An 18,425-nucleotide genomic window follows, 5' to 3' on the forward strand; every position below is an offset into this window, starting at 1 on the left:
TCTTTCTTTTTGCGTGCCCATCTTCTTTCTCAGGAAGCTCCTTAAGGGAAGCTAGGGGTCTTCCAGGTTCAGTGCAATGCATAGCACGGGCCCTGCGCATAACAGCCGTAAAACAAATATTGATTGAGTGGTTGAGTATGTAAGTGAGTAAATGCTGAAAGAATAAATAAGGGTAAATACAATACTATATTAGTTTCAGGTGTACAACATAGTGATTAGACATCATATAACTTATGAAGTTAAGTATCCATCCAAATTGCTTTTTAGTTTTATAGAGTTGCTAATTACAAGTGATGCCTGAGATTTGATTGTTTTTTTCTTGTGCAAATATTTCAAATCAAGTTAAAGGCCTTTTTCAGTGGCTATGGTTCACTTTAAGTCATGCTGTTTGACTATGTCAAAAGGGGAAAAAAAAGAATAAATAAAGGCCTCCTCTGGGCCTTAGGCTCTAGGCCTGTCTCCACCACTAATTAGATCGTTGCCTCTCTTCGACGTCTCTGTTACTTTAGCTGAAAATTGAGAAGATTGGCTTAGATTATCTCTAGGGCGCCTTCCAGAGCTAATACCCTACGAAGATCAGATAAGAATGCACAAAGGTAACGCGAGCCTTCTTCCGCCAGCCCTAGGCCGAGAATGCCATTCTCCGGGGAACCACTAGGTGGCAGGTGGGAAGGAAATGGGTTAGATGCAGGGCCTGGCTTTCCCTTTCATAAAGGGAGAGGTGAGGGCCTTGCTGTCTTTATTCTCTAGATTCTGCAATTTTAGAATACTCCGATTAAACAGGAGGCCCTGTTTCCCAGATAGCCCACAGCCCACAAATGCAAAAGTACCCAGCAGCAGACTGTGAAAAAGGCCAGCCTACCAGCTGTCTGCTTGAAGAGAGGGTAAGGGAGTCTTGGATATTTTGATTCATCCCCCTCCTCTTCCTGCCACCAGTTTGGGTTGTGGGCCTTTGTCTGGTGTGAACGTCATTAAAAACCAAGAATTACAGAATTTTTCAGATGATGGATAAGAAAACTGCTCTGTGGGAAGGACACCTGTCACCTCCCTTCCAGGTGAAGAAAGGTAAGTCCTGGATTTATAATGCACCACATCTGAAGATGGAGCTGCCCTGGCATGTTCACAGTGCAAGTCACGAGAGCCTCCAGGAAGTTTACAGCATCACAGTAGTCTGTCATGAGATCCTTGGGCCTTTAATCCAGAATCAGCTCTGATTTTTGTTATTTGCCATGGTTGGTAATGTAGTGTTTGGGTTAGTAATAGGCTAGGTTATGCTATGCTAACATTTTAACCCTGAAATGGCAATTGCTTGATGCAATAAATTCTATCTTTAGCTCATGATGTACTTCTGTCTTAGGATGGGAGGCAAAGAGGTAGGAGGTGAGGTGAGGACTCTGCCCCATGTAGTTCTTTAGGACCCAGACTGACACCTTGGGTCACAGCAGCAAAAGAGGGAGCTGCAGGCTTGTATCTGGCCTTTTGGTGCTCCAACCCAGAATGACACATCACATCTTCTGCCCATTAGCCAGAAATAGTCACCTGTCACTGCCTACCTGCTGGGGAGGGGAGGAAGGGGTTGGGTGCAAAATGTGAGGAGCAGATGGAATTTTTTTAACCTTTTGACCTCCTTTACTCATTTCTCCCATTCCCTACCTCCTGCATCTGGCAACCACCAATGTGTTGTCTGTATTTATGAGCTTGGTTGTGTTTTTGTTTGTTTGTTTTATTTTGTTTTGTTGGTTTTTATAGATTCCACATATAAGAGACATCATGTAGTATTTGTCTTTCTCTGTCTGAGTTATTTCAATTAGCGTAGTGCCCTCAAGGTCCATCTGTGTTGTTGCGAATGACAAGATTTAATTCTTTTTTATGGCTGAGTAATATTCCATTATATATATATTATCACAATTTTTTTATCCATTTATCCATCAATGGATATTTAGGTTTGATGAACCTAAGGCTTCCTGTGGCTGTCTCCACTTCCTCTTCTCCCTTTCTTTCTTTAACTCACTGCAGTTAGGCTGCCTTTGCCTTCACTGAACTGTTCCCACCTTCTCAAGCTGCACTGCTACTTCTCAGTCCCAGCCTCCCCTGTTGAAATGCTCCAGTGTCCATCCACTGCTCTAGCTGCTCTCCCTGCGAGGTGGTCTCCAGCAACCTGTGTCTATGTACCTTCTGCACACCAATGAGGACTCACAAATTTGAGTCTCTGGAGACAAACTCTTTCTGAGCTCCAACTCTATAGAGTCAGCTGCCCACCCAGCATCACCATCTGAATGTGTGCTGGAAACTAGTGACTTAACAAGCGTTCCCCCAGGAAAGCCTGCCCTTCCCACAATCTTCCCCATCTCAGAAAGGAATATCTGCCTTCTTCCAGGCAGTCAGTTCAAAACCCTTGGTGTTCTCCTTAACTCCTCTCATCCTTTCACACCTTACATCACCTTCATCAGCAAGTCCTGTTGGTTCTACCCAAACTCTGACCACTTCCATCACCTACACCACGGTCTTCTTTTTGGACTCAGTGTGCTAACCTTCTAAATTGTCTCCCTGCCTCTGCCCTCATCCCCTTACCATCTATTCTCAACATAACAATTTGAGTGATTCTTTTAAAGCAGCTTCTCCTTTTACCTCATTTTTGAAATAGGAGGATTATGTTCTTATACCAAGATTGCCTAATACAAGTAATCTGCTTCCAGGGAAGACTTCTTGAATGTTAGATTGTTTTAGTGCTATAAGAACCATTCATATATATTTTTTAACTTCCCCTATCAGTCCTTGAATCTCCTAAGAGGCTAGTTTCTCAACCACATCTACCTCTCCCCTGCCCCTGCCCTCTGCCTCCTCATCCAAGCTTTCCCCACTCACTCTTCACAAATGCAGACAAAATATTTTTGTTGGCAGCAGCTGTCCCATAACGTTTCTTAGCACACAAAAGAAAAACCTCTGCCCAAATTCTGATGTCATCAGGCACTGGCACAAAAGGAAAATAAGATAATCCTATCTTATTGCTCCAGAGGGGGGAAAAAACTTAAAATGAATGGAAACAAGTTGAACTGTGCGTCACTATTACTCACAGGCAAAATCAACAATAACTGTTTTAAAAATGCCAACACAGTTTCTTAACTAACTAAGCTTCAGTACACCTCTGCCCTTCCCAGAGAACGTCTTGTTAGTCAGCTCAGCCTCTGCATTAGACTGGGCGGCCCCACCCAGGGCCACAGAGGAGGCTGCCCCCTTCTTCACTCCACCCCGCACTCCACAGGAGCCCAGATTCTACCCTCCCAGAGTGCAGATCTGGCTCTGGCCTCTGGCTCTCGATGAACCAGGAGTGATGACTAAAAAGGTGCCTCCTCAGTCGGGCGGGACCAAAGGAACAGCCTGGGTGCATATCCACTCATTTTAGGGAAGGCACAGACAAAGAGCCTAGGATTTAGGAGAGCGAAGCAGGAAAGGGGTTTCCAACAAGAGAGCAGTTGGCAACCACAGAAAGTGGCAGCTTATCCTCACCTTATTGATCCCTGCTTCTTTCAGCAGCTTTTGTGATACACCGAGCTCTGAGCAATAGAGTATCTAACCTTGATTTCCAGGCATAGACAGCCTGTTGCAGAGACAAGACAATAACTAACAATGGAGGGCAGGGCACAGAGACGGTCAATGAGGGGTGGAGGCACCAAGAGTACAGGTCAAGGGTTTGAAGAAGACTGAGTTAGGCTAGACAGGTAGCCAGGCCGAGTGGGGTGGTCGTGGGGGTTGCCAATCAGTTAGGCTGAAAGAAGAGAAGAGGGTGTGCTGGGGCAAGGGGAAGAAAAATGTGAGCAAAGCCTGTGGGTATCATGACTCACATTTTCAAACAAGGAAATGAACTCTCAGAGAAGAGATGAGGAGCCCAGAGGTACTTGGTTGCTGCAGGGTAAAGCTGGGCCTTGGATCCTGCACCCAGCCAGAGCCTCCTCTCCCCTGCAGCTGGCCGTGAGGAAGCCAAGGAAGGAGGGGGAATGGAATGCCAGGCCAAGTAGCCTGAATTGAAGGGAGCATACAGGCTTCCAGACAAGGGAGGAAGACTTGCCCACAGGCGCAAGATGGAGCTGCACCATGCCATCTCCCCATGTCAGCTCCTGAGGGCGGTTCCTCCATGGTGGGCCCTGAATGAAGATGGACAGATGCTCTGGGGCAGTGCCACCAAAGCCAGTGGGACTTGTATTCTGTCCTCTTGCTCTGGGTTTCTTATCTGATACCTCAGAATTCCCCACACAATCCCAACTTTTAATATTTCAATTAAATGTCAGTCTCAGCGTGATTTTATTTTGTGACTCAGTGCTTTTTAGATAAGCAAACACCCATGGGTGAGAATGTTTTTCATGGGTGGTGTGTCCCCTTATTTGGGTGAGGAGATAGGTGGTTGTATGTGTCGTACCCGTGAGTGTGTTGGGGAGTTACTTAAGGCTCTGGAGGGAATGCAGTGTCGGTGTGGCACAGTGAGATTCACTGAGGAACAAAGAAACAACAGCTATCACATGGAAGACAGGACTTACATCCCTAGGTTCACATCAGTGACAAGTGAAAGACCATCCTGTCTCATGGGTGAATCTTCTGATGTTTTATTAAAATCTTCCGGCCAGAAAAGCAATCATGGAGGATAGCAGAACAAAAGACTCTCTCTCTCTCTCTCTCTCTCTCCACACACACACACACACACACACACACACACACACACACACGCACACCCTCTTGCTAAAAGGGACCATGTGATACAGAAACAGATTCCTCTGCAGAGGTCCTGCAGGTAGGAGGGGGTGGTGGGCTGGCCATTCCGCAGTGTGGCTTTTTTTCCCCAGAATGTCAAAGCCCCTCCCCCCACTGGTGCTGGGACATTGCCTGAGTCAATGACCTGTCTGCCAGCCAGTCATTCTGAGTCTCTACACAGGCCCTTTGAGTCCCGATGGACTCTGAACCCCCATCTAGTGTGTAGACGGTTCTATTCTTGGCACAAAGGAGGTCTTTTTTTTTTTTGCAGAGAATATGGCTGCCTTGGAGGGTCCATTTCTGCACTTGTTTTTTCTTCCTGGCACTGAAAACAAGCACAACTGCCCAATAAAGACTCAGCCCATGAAAGCAGCTGTATTTCAAGGAGAGTCAGGGAACAAGCCAAGGAACAAATGAAAAGATCCAGTGACAAAATGCCCATTCATCGGGTTCACTCAGCAAACATTTACTGAAGCCATCTGCTCCTGGCCCTGCGCTGAGTGTTGGGGAGACACAAAGATGCCCTTGAACACGGTGAGCACCGCCCCCCCGCAGGCTGTCCACTCCCCCGGCTCCACACAGGCACCCGGTATCGGGGACGAGGCACACACTCACATAAATCAGCACAGCTCCTCATCACAGTACCAAGGAGGCAGCATGGTGTCAGTGGTATCGTGGCATCGTAAGGAACCGGGAATGCGGGGGATGTGTGTGAGAGTGTGTGTGTGTGTGTGTGTGTGTGTGTGTGTGTGTGTGTGTGAATGTGCAAGCAGATGAATGAATCTCTCAAAAAGGAGCAAGACACAAAAGAGTACAAACTGTTAATTCCATTTCTATAATGTCCCACTAGGGCAGGATACTACACCCCTGGTGCTAGAGGTCAGGGCAGAGGTTACTCTTTGGGGTGGGGGTGGGAGGCACCCAGGGGCTCCTGGAAGGCTGCTGGTGTTCACTAGGACATTTATCGAGCTGTACACCTATGGTCTGAACACTTTCTGAATCTATCCTTTCATAGTTTAAGAATCTATGTATGTATATACATATATTTGTATATTAAATCAGAGAGCAGGAGGTCTTTAAAGGCAGCTAGTCTGTGCATTACCTTTGCTCAGGACCATATCTAAATATGTCTGGCCCTTTCAGTATTCACCCCAATCTTTAACATGTCTCCACCAAAAAGGTTTTCTTTATAGCTAATCTCAGTTCATAAAATGCAGCAATCATAATCATGGCACCTGGCTTGTACAGAAGGCCACTCTTCAGAAGGTGAGTTCCCAAGCACAGCTTTGCTTATTCATGCATATGTTTATCCTACAAACAATTATTGAGTGACTGCTGTGTGCCAGTCACAAGTCACACACACACACACACACACACACACACACACTGCAACAGTAGTCACTTAGTAACTAAAGACTGCCAACTATGGAAAAGAAAAGAAAAGTTCAATGACACTTAGTGAACAATGTTTTTAATCTAATCTATGTACTAAGGGTATGAAAGAATACAGAATCATAAGAAAGTTAAGTTCCAGGGTGCAACTACACAGGTTATATTACTCCAACTATGACGCATTACCACCACTACTATAATAATACCCTGCTATAATAATCCTTTGGTGCCAACCTTAGAAGAGTTCAAAGCACATGGCAACATTATGTCATCTTAAGAAGGCATGTCATTATTCTTATTATTCCCATCTACAGATGAAGCCTGTTGCCGCAGGGACAGATTGAGTGGCCTGTCCCATGTCCCATAACTAGTCATTGAAAGGCTGAGGAAGCTAATGTATGTGGGCAACTCTTCTTCCTAGTAAATTGAGCGTCTCTTGTATTTTGAAACCAAACTGTCATTGTAAACATAGTCGCCTACCTTCCAAACCTTCCCTGGCTAACCTGACAGTGGATAAGGATGTTGGGGAAACCGTGGTCTTTCTGTGTGGTATTACCTGTGGAAGAGCCCAGAGGGTGGAGTCCTTTAGGCATTGAAACTTCACTCTTGCCTGGCTATCACTATGGGAAGAAGGAGTAATTTTTTGGTTACTGGTGGGAATTGCTGTTCAATTTGGGTCTTCCAACATGATTTGGCTTTTGATTTAGAGGTCACCTTAGTGGTGATCCTCTAATGACTAAAGACACCAATTTTTAGGCTGAAGGTTTGTTTCTTTGTGTGTGTGTGTGTGTGTGTGTGTGTGTGTGTATTTTCAATGAAATCTCAGAATCACTTATTTTCCTACAGCAGGTTGTGGGGACAGAGTCCCAGAGAGCAGTTTCCAGGCTCTCGGCCTCGTGTGGAAAGCTGCTGGCTCGGGTAGTAGATGGCCATCAACTGTAATCAGATGGCCATCTGCTGTGGCTGGGTGGCCATAGCTCTTAACCGGTTAGCCATTAGCCACTAATATAACTGCCGTGGCTGCGTTGGTTGGTTGGTTGGCAAGCAGAAAAGTGGACGGTGGATTGCGGATCCCGTGGATCCTACTTCCTGTGTGCGTCTCACCCAGCCTCCAGCTAGACTGGTGCAGGAAGACCCCTTGTTGGAGTGCTGGTGGATGTTTGCTTCCTGTGTCTCCAACCCAGCCGCCAGCGAGAATATAGTGGTATGACTCCCCTACCTATGGCTCCGTGGGAGTTCCTTTTTGGCCTCACCATATCCTGCGTTCTTATGTGGGGAGTGGGAGCTGAGACCCCACATGACACCCTGCATGACACAGGTAATAGAGAAAAAGAAATAGAAAAGGGAGGAAGGGGAGCCAGACTGGGGAACAGAGCAGTGTCATTACTGAAAGCATCTGCGTGATTCAGATAACCTTGATTGCACCTTGTCTAATAAGACATCCCAGACACTTTTTATTACAGTATCACCTAAGTCTTTTGTAACCTTTAATTACTCTGTTTCACCACATTCTATTTAGCAGAAGAAAGAAGGAAAGCACAGAAAAGAATAAAAACAGGAGGAAAAAAACCAATGATGGAGAAAGGAAACAAGGAAGAAACAACAACAGCAAAAAGGCCAAAACCTGCAGACTTTCCTAACTTGACGATTTTAACTGAAGCGTTAGCTGCAGGAGGGCATGGATTTAGGCTGCTGTCTTTCTGCTGCCTAGACCAGTGCCTGACAGACAGTGAATATCTGGTGGATGAATTCAGTGGCCTCTAATTGTCACTTTAAACGATGAAGCTGAGTGCGCCAGGCTGTAGGCCGAGGCCCTCACACAGGATCCTAGTTTACCTGGAAGAGGAGGCCAGAGCCATCCCATTCTCCTTAGAAGGCCTACCACAACTTTTACTTTGCCCACCTGGGGATAGTGCCAGTGTATCATATTTGGTCCTACACGTAGAACCAAAGTGGTTTTGAGAAGCATTGTGAAGCAAGCCCTGTTTTCTCATATTCACTTCCCATGGGGCATAACCCATTCTCCCTGGCAACTCCATGCACCCTTCAAATGGCAGTGTTGCCCCTCTCAGGACACATATGATTTCAGTCAGTTTCTAGGATAAAGGCAACAACTAGAACAAAGGAACCAGTCACAGTGGTGGCATTCCACGTCATTCGATTCCTGAGTGAGGAAATTAGTATGATGTATAGATGGAGACCTCCTCACTACACTTCAAATTACAATAAGGTTGTCTTTTTTCTCCATATTAGAGTAGCTTAACAATATTTTTGAATTAAAAAAATATATTAATTAAAGATATTTAGTTTTCAAAATATTTTCATAATATTTAAAATAATTTGCTAATTACTTGAATTACAGAAACCAAAATAAAACAATCAGGTAATACTGTAGGTGGCTTCATTTTCACAGTCTGCAAAATGTGGCTCAAAATGCACAATTTCAGGTCAGCTCAAGCAAATAAAAAATTCAGCAAAAAGTAGCTGGATTTGAAATATAAGGGATGTTTTCAACAGTCCATTCATTGTCACCATGAAGGTCTGGGGAGGTCTGTGAGTTGTCCTGTGACAAGCCATGAGAGAAGGATCAGCTATGGAGCCTAAAGACATTCCTGAAACTTGCAAAAGGTGAAGACAAATAGCTCCTGGCCCTGGGATGGGACGAGGGGGAAGTGGTCATCTCAGGTCAGAAGCAGACAACTTGAAAGCCTCAGATTCTGAAGGGTGGATTCTTTTCAGGGCCAGAAGACAGGTCCCTTACTCTGTGTGAAAGCCTGCTTCAAGTATGCAATGTTCTCTAAGTCTGGAGGAGAAGCCCAGCAGGAGTGCGACGTGAAAGAAGATGCAAAGGCCCAGAGCCACCCATGGTGAGCAGGTGCCGCATCCTCCTATTGGAAGTCCAGGTTCTTCCACAACAGCATTACTTTTTTTTTTTTTATTATTGGGGAAGGGGAACAGGACTTTATTGGGGAACAATGTGTACTTCCAGGACTTTTTTCCAAGTCAAGTTGTTGTCCTTTCAATCTTAGTTGTGGAGGGTGCCGTTCAGCTTCAAGTTGTTGTCCTTTCAGTCTTAGTTGTGGAGGGTGCGGCCCAGCTCCAGGTCCAGTTGCCATAGCTAGTTGCAGGGGGTGCAGCCCACCATCCCTTGAGGGACTCCAGGAATTGAACCGGCAACCTTGTGGTTGAGAGCCCACCGGGCTATGTGGGAATCGAACCGGCAGCCTTCGGAGTTAGGAGCACGAAGCTCTAACCGCCTGAGCCACCGGGCCGGGCTCAACAGCGTTACTTTTGATATTCATCACTGTTAAAGGGAAAAGGTTACTTGGGTTTATTGATAAAGCCTCCTGGAGCCCAGGTCCTAGGCAAATTTTGTTCCAGAAAATTCATATGATGCCCCAGATCATATGGCTTCATCTTCACAGTCTGCAAAATGTGGCTCAACATGCTCAATCAGACTTGGGCCCATTCACAGATTATTTGGGATGTATCTCTTTCATAAGAGAAGAAAACTTCAGAGCTGTGAGTACATCATCCACGTGGATACAGGGCAGAGCTTGTGTGCCTCCAATTAGTGGGTACAGGAGAGGAGCATGGTGAAGAGGATTTCTATCTGCAAGTCACTGGTTAAGCTGCATTCATTTCTGTCCAGGCTGGCGTAGTTCACCTTCCACTTAAGTGAGAACCGTGGGCCAGCTGTCATGAGATTTCTCACCAAAAGAACAATCTGGGGTTTTGTAAGATCTCTCTGTTGGCCATAATTCATCAACGTCTCTTCATTCTGCTTGTAAGTTTTCACTTCCTCTGCAGCTGGTAGCTTCTGCTGTTTCTTTTCCTATTTATACCAGGCATGAATCAGCTTCTTTTTCAGAACCATGTATTTCTCGAGATAAGAAGTCATGAAGGATCCCTACATTCTGCTGCAAGATTTTTTCTTTTGTTTTCCAGCAGGATTTTGGACAAATGTTATGCTTAAATGTCACCTCATCAGTCAGTGTATGTTGGAAACCGAGGATTTAGCAAAGATTTGTCTATGAGCACTTCATCTTCCTCCTTCTCCAAAATCTTTAGTAAAATCTCACTCCAGCGATCTGCCTCTGCTGCGACTACAAAGTGCAATGATTTCAAACTACAATTTCCTTCTCTTTGCCCACAAGGCTCCTGGTATCTTTCTAAGAGTTCCCGTATAATTTTGTTAGCTCACTGAGCTCAGAGTATTTCTTTCTCCAGTCATTTTCCCACAAAAACTGCTCCTCTTAAATTGGGTCATTTTCTTCTTAAGCTTGGTGGAAACTAGACTTCATCTTTTCTTTACTAGTTTAGCTTCATTACAGCATATTTTTGCCTCTGAAAATTTTCACAAAATTCCTTATAAAAATATGTGATATTTCCAGAGTTTTGGCATGTTCCTCTACATAGCATTCATCCTGAGTTGTCAAAGTAAGAAGCAGATTTTCTATTGCAATCTGATTCCGTTCTTCAAACCCTCTGACCGTGTCTCTAAGCCCACTCACCTCCTCAGACAAACTCTTATTTTGCATAGTGAGATCTTTAAAAGATGACTTTGTTGCCTTGATCTTCAGTCTAAAAGTCTTATAATTTGTTAATATTTTTATGTGATACTTTTAAACATCTGTGCAGTCTGTTATTCCATCACTTGATATCTTCTACTCTTTGTGACAGAAGTAGCTTCCAGAATAAATTGGCAAACAACCAATTCCCTGTAAGGCAGTAATAATTTCAATTTGTAGGAGACTTGATGAAGACCTGGCAGTCTAATGTCCTTTGCCAAGGTCACCACCAGCATCCTGGAATAGCATTTTTAATGCCCTTCACTGAAGGAGCAGAACTTTCCCCATCTGAAGGACTTCTGTATTTGTTTCTAGGCTATATTCAGAGGCAGCATTATCCCTTAGGTCACATGCTATCAAACAGCCAACCTTTCTAAAAATCTATTTCTATATTCTCTGGGATCCTTTTTTTTTTTTTTTTCCCCAAAAAAGTTACTCACAGAAAGTACATTTCCTTAGTTCTTTTATGTTCAAAAATATTTATTTGTTACCTTTAAAATTAAAAGGCAATGTAACTGGATGTATAAATACGGGGGCACATTTTCCTGGAAAATTTTATAGGAATGTTCTATCATCTTCTAGCATTGAATATTATTTCCAAAAAAGTATGGGACAACTGTGACTTTTCCTAACTTTTTACATGACTTAATCTTTTTTCTACATTTCCCAAAAGAATCTTTCTTTACAAAGGGAGTCCAGAAAATTGGTACTGACTGTTTCATCTTTCCTTCAGGTTCATGAAAGATGGGATTTACATTTCTGTTGCCTCTCCTCCTTCGGGAGAGGGAAATCCCACTTTGTTCTGTCATCTGCAAACATGCTTGCTCAGAAAACAGCTGCCTGATGAACTCCCCTGCTTTAGATGCCAAGGAGGACACAGTAACTCCATGGTGATTCCCAAGGAATCTCTCCTTCCCTTCTGCCCCATTACGTAGTCTTAACCAGGAGTCTCAGGTATGCATTACCACTATGGACAAGGGAGTGTAAATGTGAGAAAAGGGCTGAGTAGCTTCCGACAGCAAATTGAAAGATAACTCCAGAGGAGGGAGTACCTTCTGGGACCCGCAGTATCCAACATCCAGCTGGGACAGCAGTGTCTGTGAAGGATGAAATGTGGCCTGGCCAGGCCAGGCAGTAATTATAAAGAAAAAGGATGGTTTTCTAGTGCTTACCTGAAGAACAACCTATTCCCATTTGGGTTAGAAATAACTGGGTCTTTTTGTTTGTTTGTTTGTTTGTTTGTTTGTTTGTTTTTTCTGATTTCCATATATTTGAGCACTTTAGTTTATCAAAGAATATTTATTATTTGTTTATACTTAGTTTCAGGCAATGTGGGAGATATAAAGGCTAATAAGATATGGTCCCTGTCATCAAGGGGTCAAAGAGAAGCAAACAGAGGCATCTATGGCACTAACTCTAATCTAATCCAGAGGTCTCAATGTGGGGCAGCAAGAGCAGCCCTTGCAGTGTGGAAAGAAATTATAAAAACTGTTTATACTTCTTTCCTATAAAAATAAATTATGCTTTAAAATGTTAATGTTCCAAATGATGCTGGTGTCTTCATAGGATGCTTATGTCTTGAGGCTGTGATTCATGAATCACTCCCTGGAAAAGAAACTCCACAAACGAGGAACTGACCATGTTATCCAGATTTTGCTCCACTGATCCTCACAACTGGGCAAGTAGCTTAAGAAACTACAGCAAAGAAATTGCAAAGTGAAGATGATATCAGTGATGCAAACACATAAAAAAATAAGGAAATGGAAGAACTGACACTCTGCTCCTTATAAAAGCTCTTAGTCAAGCCCATTGCCAGGTAAGAAAACCAGGAAAAACTCAAGTCTGACAAGATGTTGGCCAAGATAAAATTAAAACCTATAGAAAAGTGTATTTGAAATATTGACTAACAGCTGATATGCTACACCTCATTCTAAGTACATGTACATTGTGCCTTGAGATACTAGGTTATAAAAATAAATACAAATGGCTTATGAATAAATAAATATACACACATTGGGAATGTGTGCTCAACCTTTTTTTTAACTGGTAACGGTGTGCAATGAAAAAGCTTGGTGACCATTGCTTTAATGTAATAAATGTAAAACCCATAGTACCTATATGAAGAAACCCTTGGGAGAACAGAGCATTGGCAGTTCATTATTTCTGGCAACCAGGGGGACATATCACAGATAGTTAAGGTGCATCATGAAGAATGAATGAAATGTCACCAGATGAAAAAGGGGAGATGGTCATTTCGGTTGATAGAACAGTATGACCAGAAGCTCAGAGGCTCAGAGAGCGTGTTCTAAAAAGGAAATCAGTGGGCAGGTCCATGTCTCCTGGAATGCACTGTGCCTAGGCAGAAGGATGGCAGGTAATACTGGAAAAGTAGATCACATCTAGATTTGAAGGGCCTGGATTCTCTGCTAAGAATTCGGACCTTGAGGTATAGGGAGTTAATGGAAGCAAGGAAGTGTCATGACCTAATTAGTAGTTTAGATGTCCCTGACATCACTTTCAGTGGTCAACTGGCCATAAGACAGAGCAATAAATGATAATATGGATATTGGCTTTTAAAAGTATCTATCTATCTATCTATCTATCTATCTATCTATCTATCTATCGTGAAACCAACAGCAAATCATAAAAGACTAGGTATACTAGAATTTAGCTTTTAGTTAGTTACTAAATTAGCTTTTTTACTAGACATAGCTGCACTGGAACATGGTCATGTCCTAGAGCCCAGAGGCCTACCTGTAAAGCAAATTTCAGGGAAGATTAGAATGGTATACTTTGCGTAAGATAATAGAAGAATGTAGCCTGTTAACCACAAGATGTATAGTCTATTGTTTTTTTAATTGGGGAATATTGGGGAACAGTGTGTTTTTCCAGAACCCATCAGTCATTGTCCTTCAAACTAGTTTGTGGAGGGCACAGCTCAGATCCAAGTCCAGTCGCTGTTTTCAATCTTAGTTGCAGGGGACGCAGCCCACCATCCCATGCGGAAATTGAACCGGCAGCCTTGTTGTTGAAAGCTCGCGCTCTAACCAACTAAGCCATCCAGCTGCCCCACCAACAGCTCATTGGCAGCTCATTGTCTTCAATCTAGTTGTGGAGGGAGCAGCTCACTGGCCCATATGGGAATCGAACTGGCAACCTTATTGTTAAGAGCTCACGCTCTAACCAACCGAGCTATCCGGCCGCCCCTATAGCTCTATTTTGTTGTTGTTATTGTTGTTTCCTGCTCTTAAGATAGTATCACTGACTCACAATCTCAAGATGTCCTGCAGAATTCTGTAAGCAGGAAAGACCACCTGGCCACAACCACAGAGACTCTTGACAGGATGCCACCAAGAGCTAAATAAATCAGATGAAGAAAATTACTGAAGCTTGCACAAGAATTGACAAGTCAACACAGCCCATGACCCTGAACCCCTTCCTTATGATTAATCATGATTTTTTGCCTTTAAAACTCCCTGATTGCAAGCCATTCAGGAATTCTTGTTTTTAAGCAATAGCTTCCGTTCTCCTTGCTTGGTGCCCTGTAATAAAGCAACAGTAACTTCTCTACTACAATTCTCGGTGTTCAGTGTTTGGCTCTGCTGGGCACCAAGAGCATGAATCCTCTTTCAGTTTCATTACATATTTTTGAGAAACTTGAAGCACTATATTAGCACCAAGACAAAAAATGCCACTCATTATTTAGAAGATACTGAGAAACTAATCTTTTTTAAACAAATTTTATTTTCAGTTGTGGTAAAATTCACATACAAAAAAATTTCATCTTAAGCATTCTGTTCAGTGGCCTTAAATACATTCACGTTGTTGTATAGCCATCACCACCTTCCACCTCCAGAACTCTTTTCCTCTTGCAAAGCTGAAACTCTGTACCATTAAGCACTAACTCACCCTCCCCTTCCGCCTAGCCCCTGGTAACCATCATTCTTTGTCTTTATGAATTTGACTACTCTTGTACTTCATATACATGAAATCACAGTATTTGTCTTTTCGTAACTAGCTTATTTCACTCATAATATCTTTGAGTTCATCCATGTTGTAGCAGCCTTTTAAGGCTGAATAACATTCCATTGTATGAATTCTTAAAGAGAAAACCACAGGCCCAAAACAATCACTTGTGCTAAGCCCATGATACCAAACCTAGATTTAATACCTGACCTAATTGTTACAGAACAGAAAGAGTTTGTCCAACCGACTCTAGCAGAGCCAAATACTAAACACAGAATTGCAGTGGAGGAAGATTGACTATTTTATTATGAATGACACCACCCAGGAGAACGGGAAGTTAATGCTCAAAAGCCTGAACTCTCCAGTAGTTCAGGGTTTGGGACAGGTTTTTAAGGGTTTGGGGGAACAGGTGTGTGGAAGCTCTGGCCAGGCAAGTTTTAATTGGAGGAACTTGGAGGTTGGCCACTTAAGGTAAGAGACATCAACACCAGATCTTCCTGGACAATGGACCTTCTGCTTCTGAAAGGGTTCTGGTGTTCAAGTTCTGGTTATATCAAATTCTCTCCTGTGCACATGCTTCGGCTGTATGACTTGCTGTTTTGGTCTGTTGCCTCTGAAAAGCAACTCAGCATCTCAATAAACAGGATAGGACCATTTTGACCTGGTTCTGTGGTTACAACCGCTGTTCAACCTCTTCCAGAATCATAATCTTAATCAACCTGGCTGGAATTTTCTGGTCAACCCCAATGAAGTAGTCTGTTCTATCATGTGGGCCCTCTCCATCCCCCCTTAGAAACAAATGGCAATCTGCATGATAAAAACTTTTGCCATTCCCTTCTCCCCAAAAGAAGGTATACTGGTCTCAATATAACCCTTTCTTTGCTTTTGTTAATAGCTCCCTTGTCTCACCTTTCTTCCCATTAAAAAAACTTCCATTTTGTACAACTCCTTAGAGTGCCCTTCTAGTTGTTAGGTCGGATGCTGCCTGATTCATGAATTGCTTAATAAAGCCAACTAGATCTTCAAATTTACATGGTTGAATTTTGTTCTTTAACAGGATATACCACACTTTGTTTCATCACTCATCGGTTGATATACATTGAGATTGCTTCCACCTTTTGACTATTGTGAGTAATGCTGCTTTGAACATGGGTGTGCAAATATCTGTTTGAGACTCGACTTTCAATTATTTGGGGTATAAGTGAGAAACTAAATCTTTTGATGTTTCCTTTCTAGGGGTTATTTTGAAAGAGGTAGTAAGTTATCCCAGAAGGTCTCTTAATGCATTCTTTTCTTGAAAGTGCTTGAATATATGGTGGCCATTCAAAAGTAGGCTGGCCATGTCAAGAGTTCCTTTTCAGAAGCTGACCCGTTTCTGCAGTGAAGACATAGTTAATGCCCACCAGGCAGCTAAATCCAAGAGGAAAAAGGTGCTACTATATGTTTCTGTGTGTATCTATCTACCTGACTATGCATGATTTAATTCTATTTAAATGGCATGCGAATCTAAGTCTAGGGCAGATTTAAAAGAGAAATGGTGAGCTGCCTAGATCTTTACAAGCAGCAGTTGTTGGTGAAACAGTTTCTAATGTGGAACAGTTTCTAACAGTTTCTTAGAATCGCATTAACACTAGCAATCTGCTGCTGAAACTTAAAATGGCCCCCCCATCATATCTTCCTGTGTGTACTGGTTCATTTCATAATGGATTTATTTAACAGCTTGTTGATTTCATGGACTGCATCTTGCAAGGGCACCCTGTCAATTGTAGTATTTTATAATGTTTTGTTTAAGAGTACCTTGTACACTTCCATTTCTGTTTTCTACACAATCTGGACCTGTATCACGAAATGCCATTTACCTAGGATTCAGAGAGTGAGCCCTCCCCCAGCCTAGGAATCTTACAAATCACTGATAGTGTGGGGCAGGGGAGAGTGCTTATAAAATGGAAATGGTGTGCTGGAAAGCCAGGCTCTACTCCCTCTGCCGATTTGTGTGACAAAGAAGGCAAATCCCTTCCGTGAAAGCTCAGCACTCTCAGTCTGGACTCAGGCCATTTAAACCCCAATTCGAACGCCGGCAATGGGAAAACAGCCAGCCTGACTGAGGAACAAAAGTAGATGTTACCGTATTGCCCTGCTTTCCTAGCTTCGGAATTTTCTCTGCTCATTCCAGTCTTTTGTTACCTGGGCCAGCTGATCCCCACCAGCCAAACTACTGCGGAAGAACTAGGGCTCTGAGGTTCCCGCCCTCCAACCCTTTGATTAAAGAGCACAGGGGCGTCTAACTCTGCCAGGAGCAGCTGGCTTCTCATCTGGGGGAAGGAAAGCCAGGGAGGAAAGGGGGAGGACAGTGAGCTGTGAACAGGGGAATGAGAAAATAGAACCCCCCTCCGCCATCCCCTCCCCACGGTTACATTAGGGGGCTGAGACGTTCCTAGCCCCAATCCTCTGGGCATTTGACTCCTTTATATAAACGTTAGGATTGTTAGCTTTCCAATATTTCTAGCTGGAGCGCATAGAGAAGAGTAAAAAGGGAAATAACGCTGGATTTGCAGTCGCTTTCTTTCAATTCCTCTTCATTCATTGGCTAAGTGTCGGTTGCCTAGGAAACCGCGTGTATCTCCGCAGCAGAGATGGCGGTCAGGCTACCCCATCAGTGAGCTGTGTATTTACTGGTGAATGCAGTGGGAAAATCCGAAAGCTAGATGTCTTGTAATTTCAATAAGGGTGTAAAAAATATACCTCGCTTTAAAACAATGCTTTAAATTTTTACTACCAAATCAGCTATGTATTGCCTCCTTTCTAGCAAACTTCTTCAATTAATTAAAACAATGACTTTGTGTGATAAATGCAAAATCGCTTGAGAATCTGCCGTTGAATATACTCTGAAAATTGTGAGAGCAAATATAATTTCAATAGCTCAATCTTACCTCAGCCACACCACCAGTTATGCATAAAACAAACGTTGGATTTTATTTTACACTGAGTTATTTCTCAACTGTCTTAAGAAGGGAAAATTTAGAAATGTTAGTGCATCATTAAAACTAAAAGTAAGCGATGAAATATATTGTTCTGACGCTTTCGTGTCTGATGTACAATGACTTAAATGGAGAGGAATTGTGTATAACAGACAAAAAGAAATGCTGGAGGACTCAGGTGACGATGATTTTTTTTGTTGTTGTTGTTTGTTTTTTTGTTTGTTTGTTTGTTTTTGCTTTGAAAGACCCTACCGGTGTCTTCTCCGAGGCCACACAGAATAAGGATGAGGGTTAGCAGATGAGCTGAAAGACTTCAGGGAAAGACTTAGCTGTCATCAGCATCCAGCTTTACGACAGAAAAACAGCTCCTTGTGAAAATAAAAGTGTGCAGCATCGTAATTGCAAATTGGGGAAGGGGAGGAGAGCTGCTAACGAGCATGCGGGATCGGAGGTGGGAGGGGGGAGGGGCAGTACGGGCAGAACAGGAAAGGAAAGCAGATCTTGACCCCAAAGTGCCGAGTCCCGACGGGCGTCCGAGCCCTCAGGAGGACGAGTTCCAGCCTCACCCTATCCCGACCTCCTTCCCCTGAAAGAAACCCGAAAGGAAAGGGGTCCCCTTATCCACATAATCTTGAACACGCGTTCTCACCCGGGCTCTCCGCAGAGATCTGACTCAAACAATTTGAGAAAATAACCCGTTAGGTGAGGGAGGTGGTGAGGGGCTCCAATTACTCGGCATTAAGCCGGTCGCTGCCCCCTTGGCGCGGGCAGGCCG

The 18,425-nt window shown here is 43.4% G+C and overlaps 1 long non-coding RNA gene across 5 annotated transcripts; it reads left to right on the top strand.

Moving 5' to 3' along the window:
• The first annotated feature begins 679 nt into the window (after window positions 1–679).
• On the top strand, window positions 680–18,032 carry LOC109458582 (uncharacterized). Of its 5 annotated transcripts, none has more exons than XR_016018692.1 (5): window positions 680–1,065; window positions 5,015–9,002; window positions 11,440–11,660; window positions 12,273–12,522; window positions 13,680–15,716. It is a non-coding gene; the product is annotated as an uncharacterized LOC109458582 (long non-coding RNA). The 5 variants fall into 5 exon arrangements; XR_016018693.1 differs by having other exon boundaries at window positions 5,015–5,277; window positions 8,875–9,002; window positions 11,440–12,522; XR_016018691.1 differs by lacking the exon at window positions 13,680–15,716 and adding an exon at window positions 15,730–18,032 and having other exon boundaries at window positions 11,440–12,522.
• The last annotated feature ends 393 nt before the right edge of the window (window positions 18,033–18,425 follow it).

Source organism: Rhinolophus sinicus, chromosome 14 (genome assembly GCF_057876585.1).
Source record: "Rhinolophus sinicus isolate RSI-liver-muscle chromosome 14, RSI-T2T, whole genome shotgun sequence".
Taxonomy (NCBI): domain Eukaryota; kingdom Metazoa; phylum Chordata; class Mammalia; order Chiroptera; family Rhinolophidae; genus Rhinolophus; species Rhinolophus sinicus.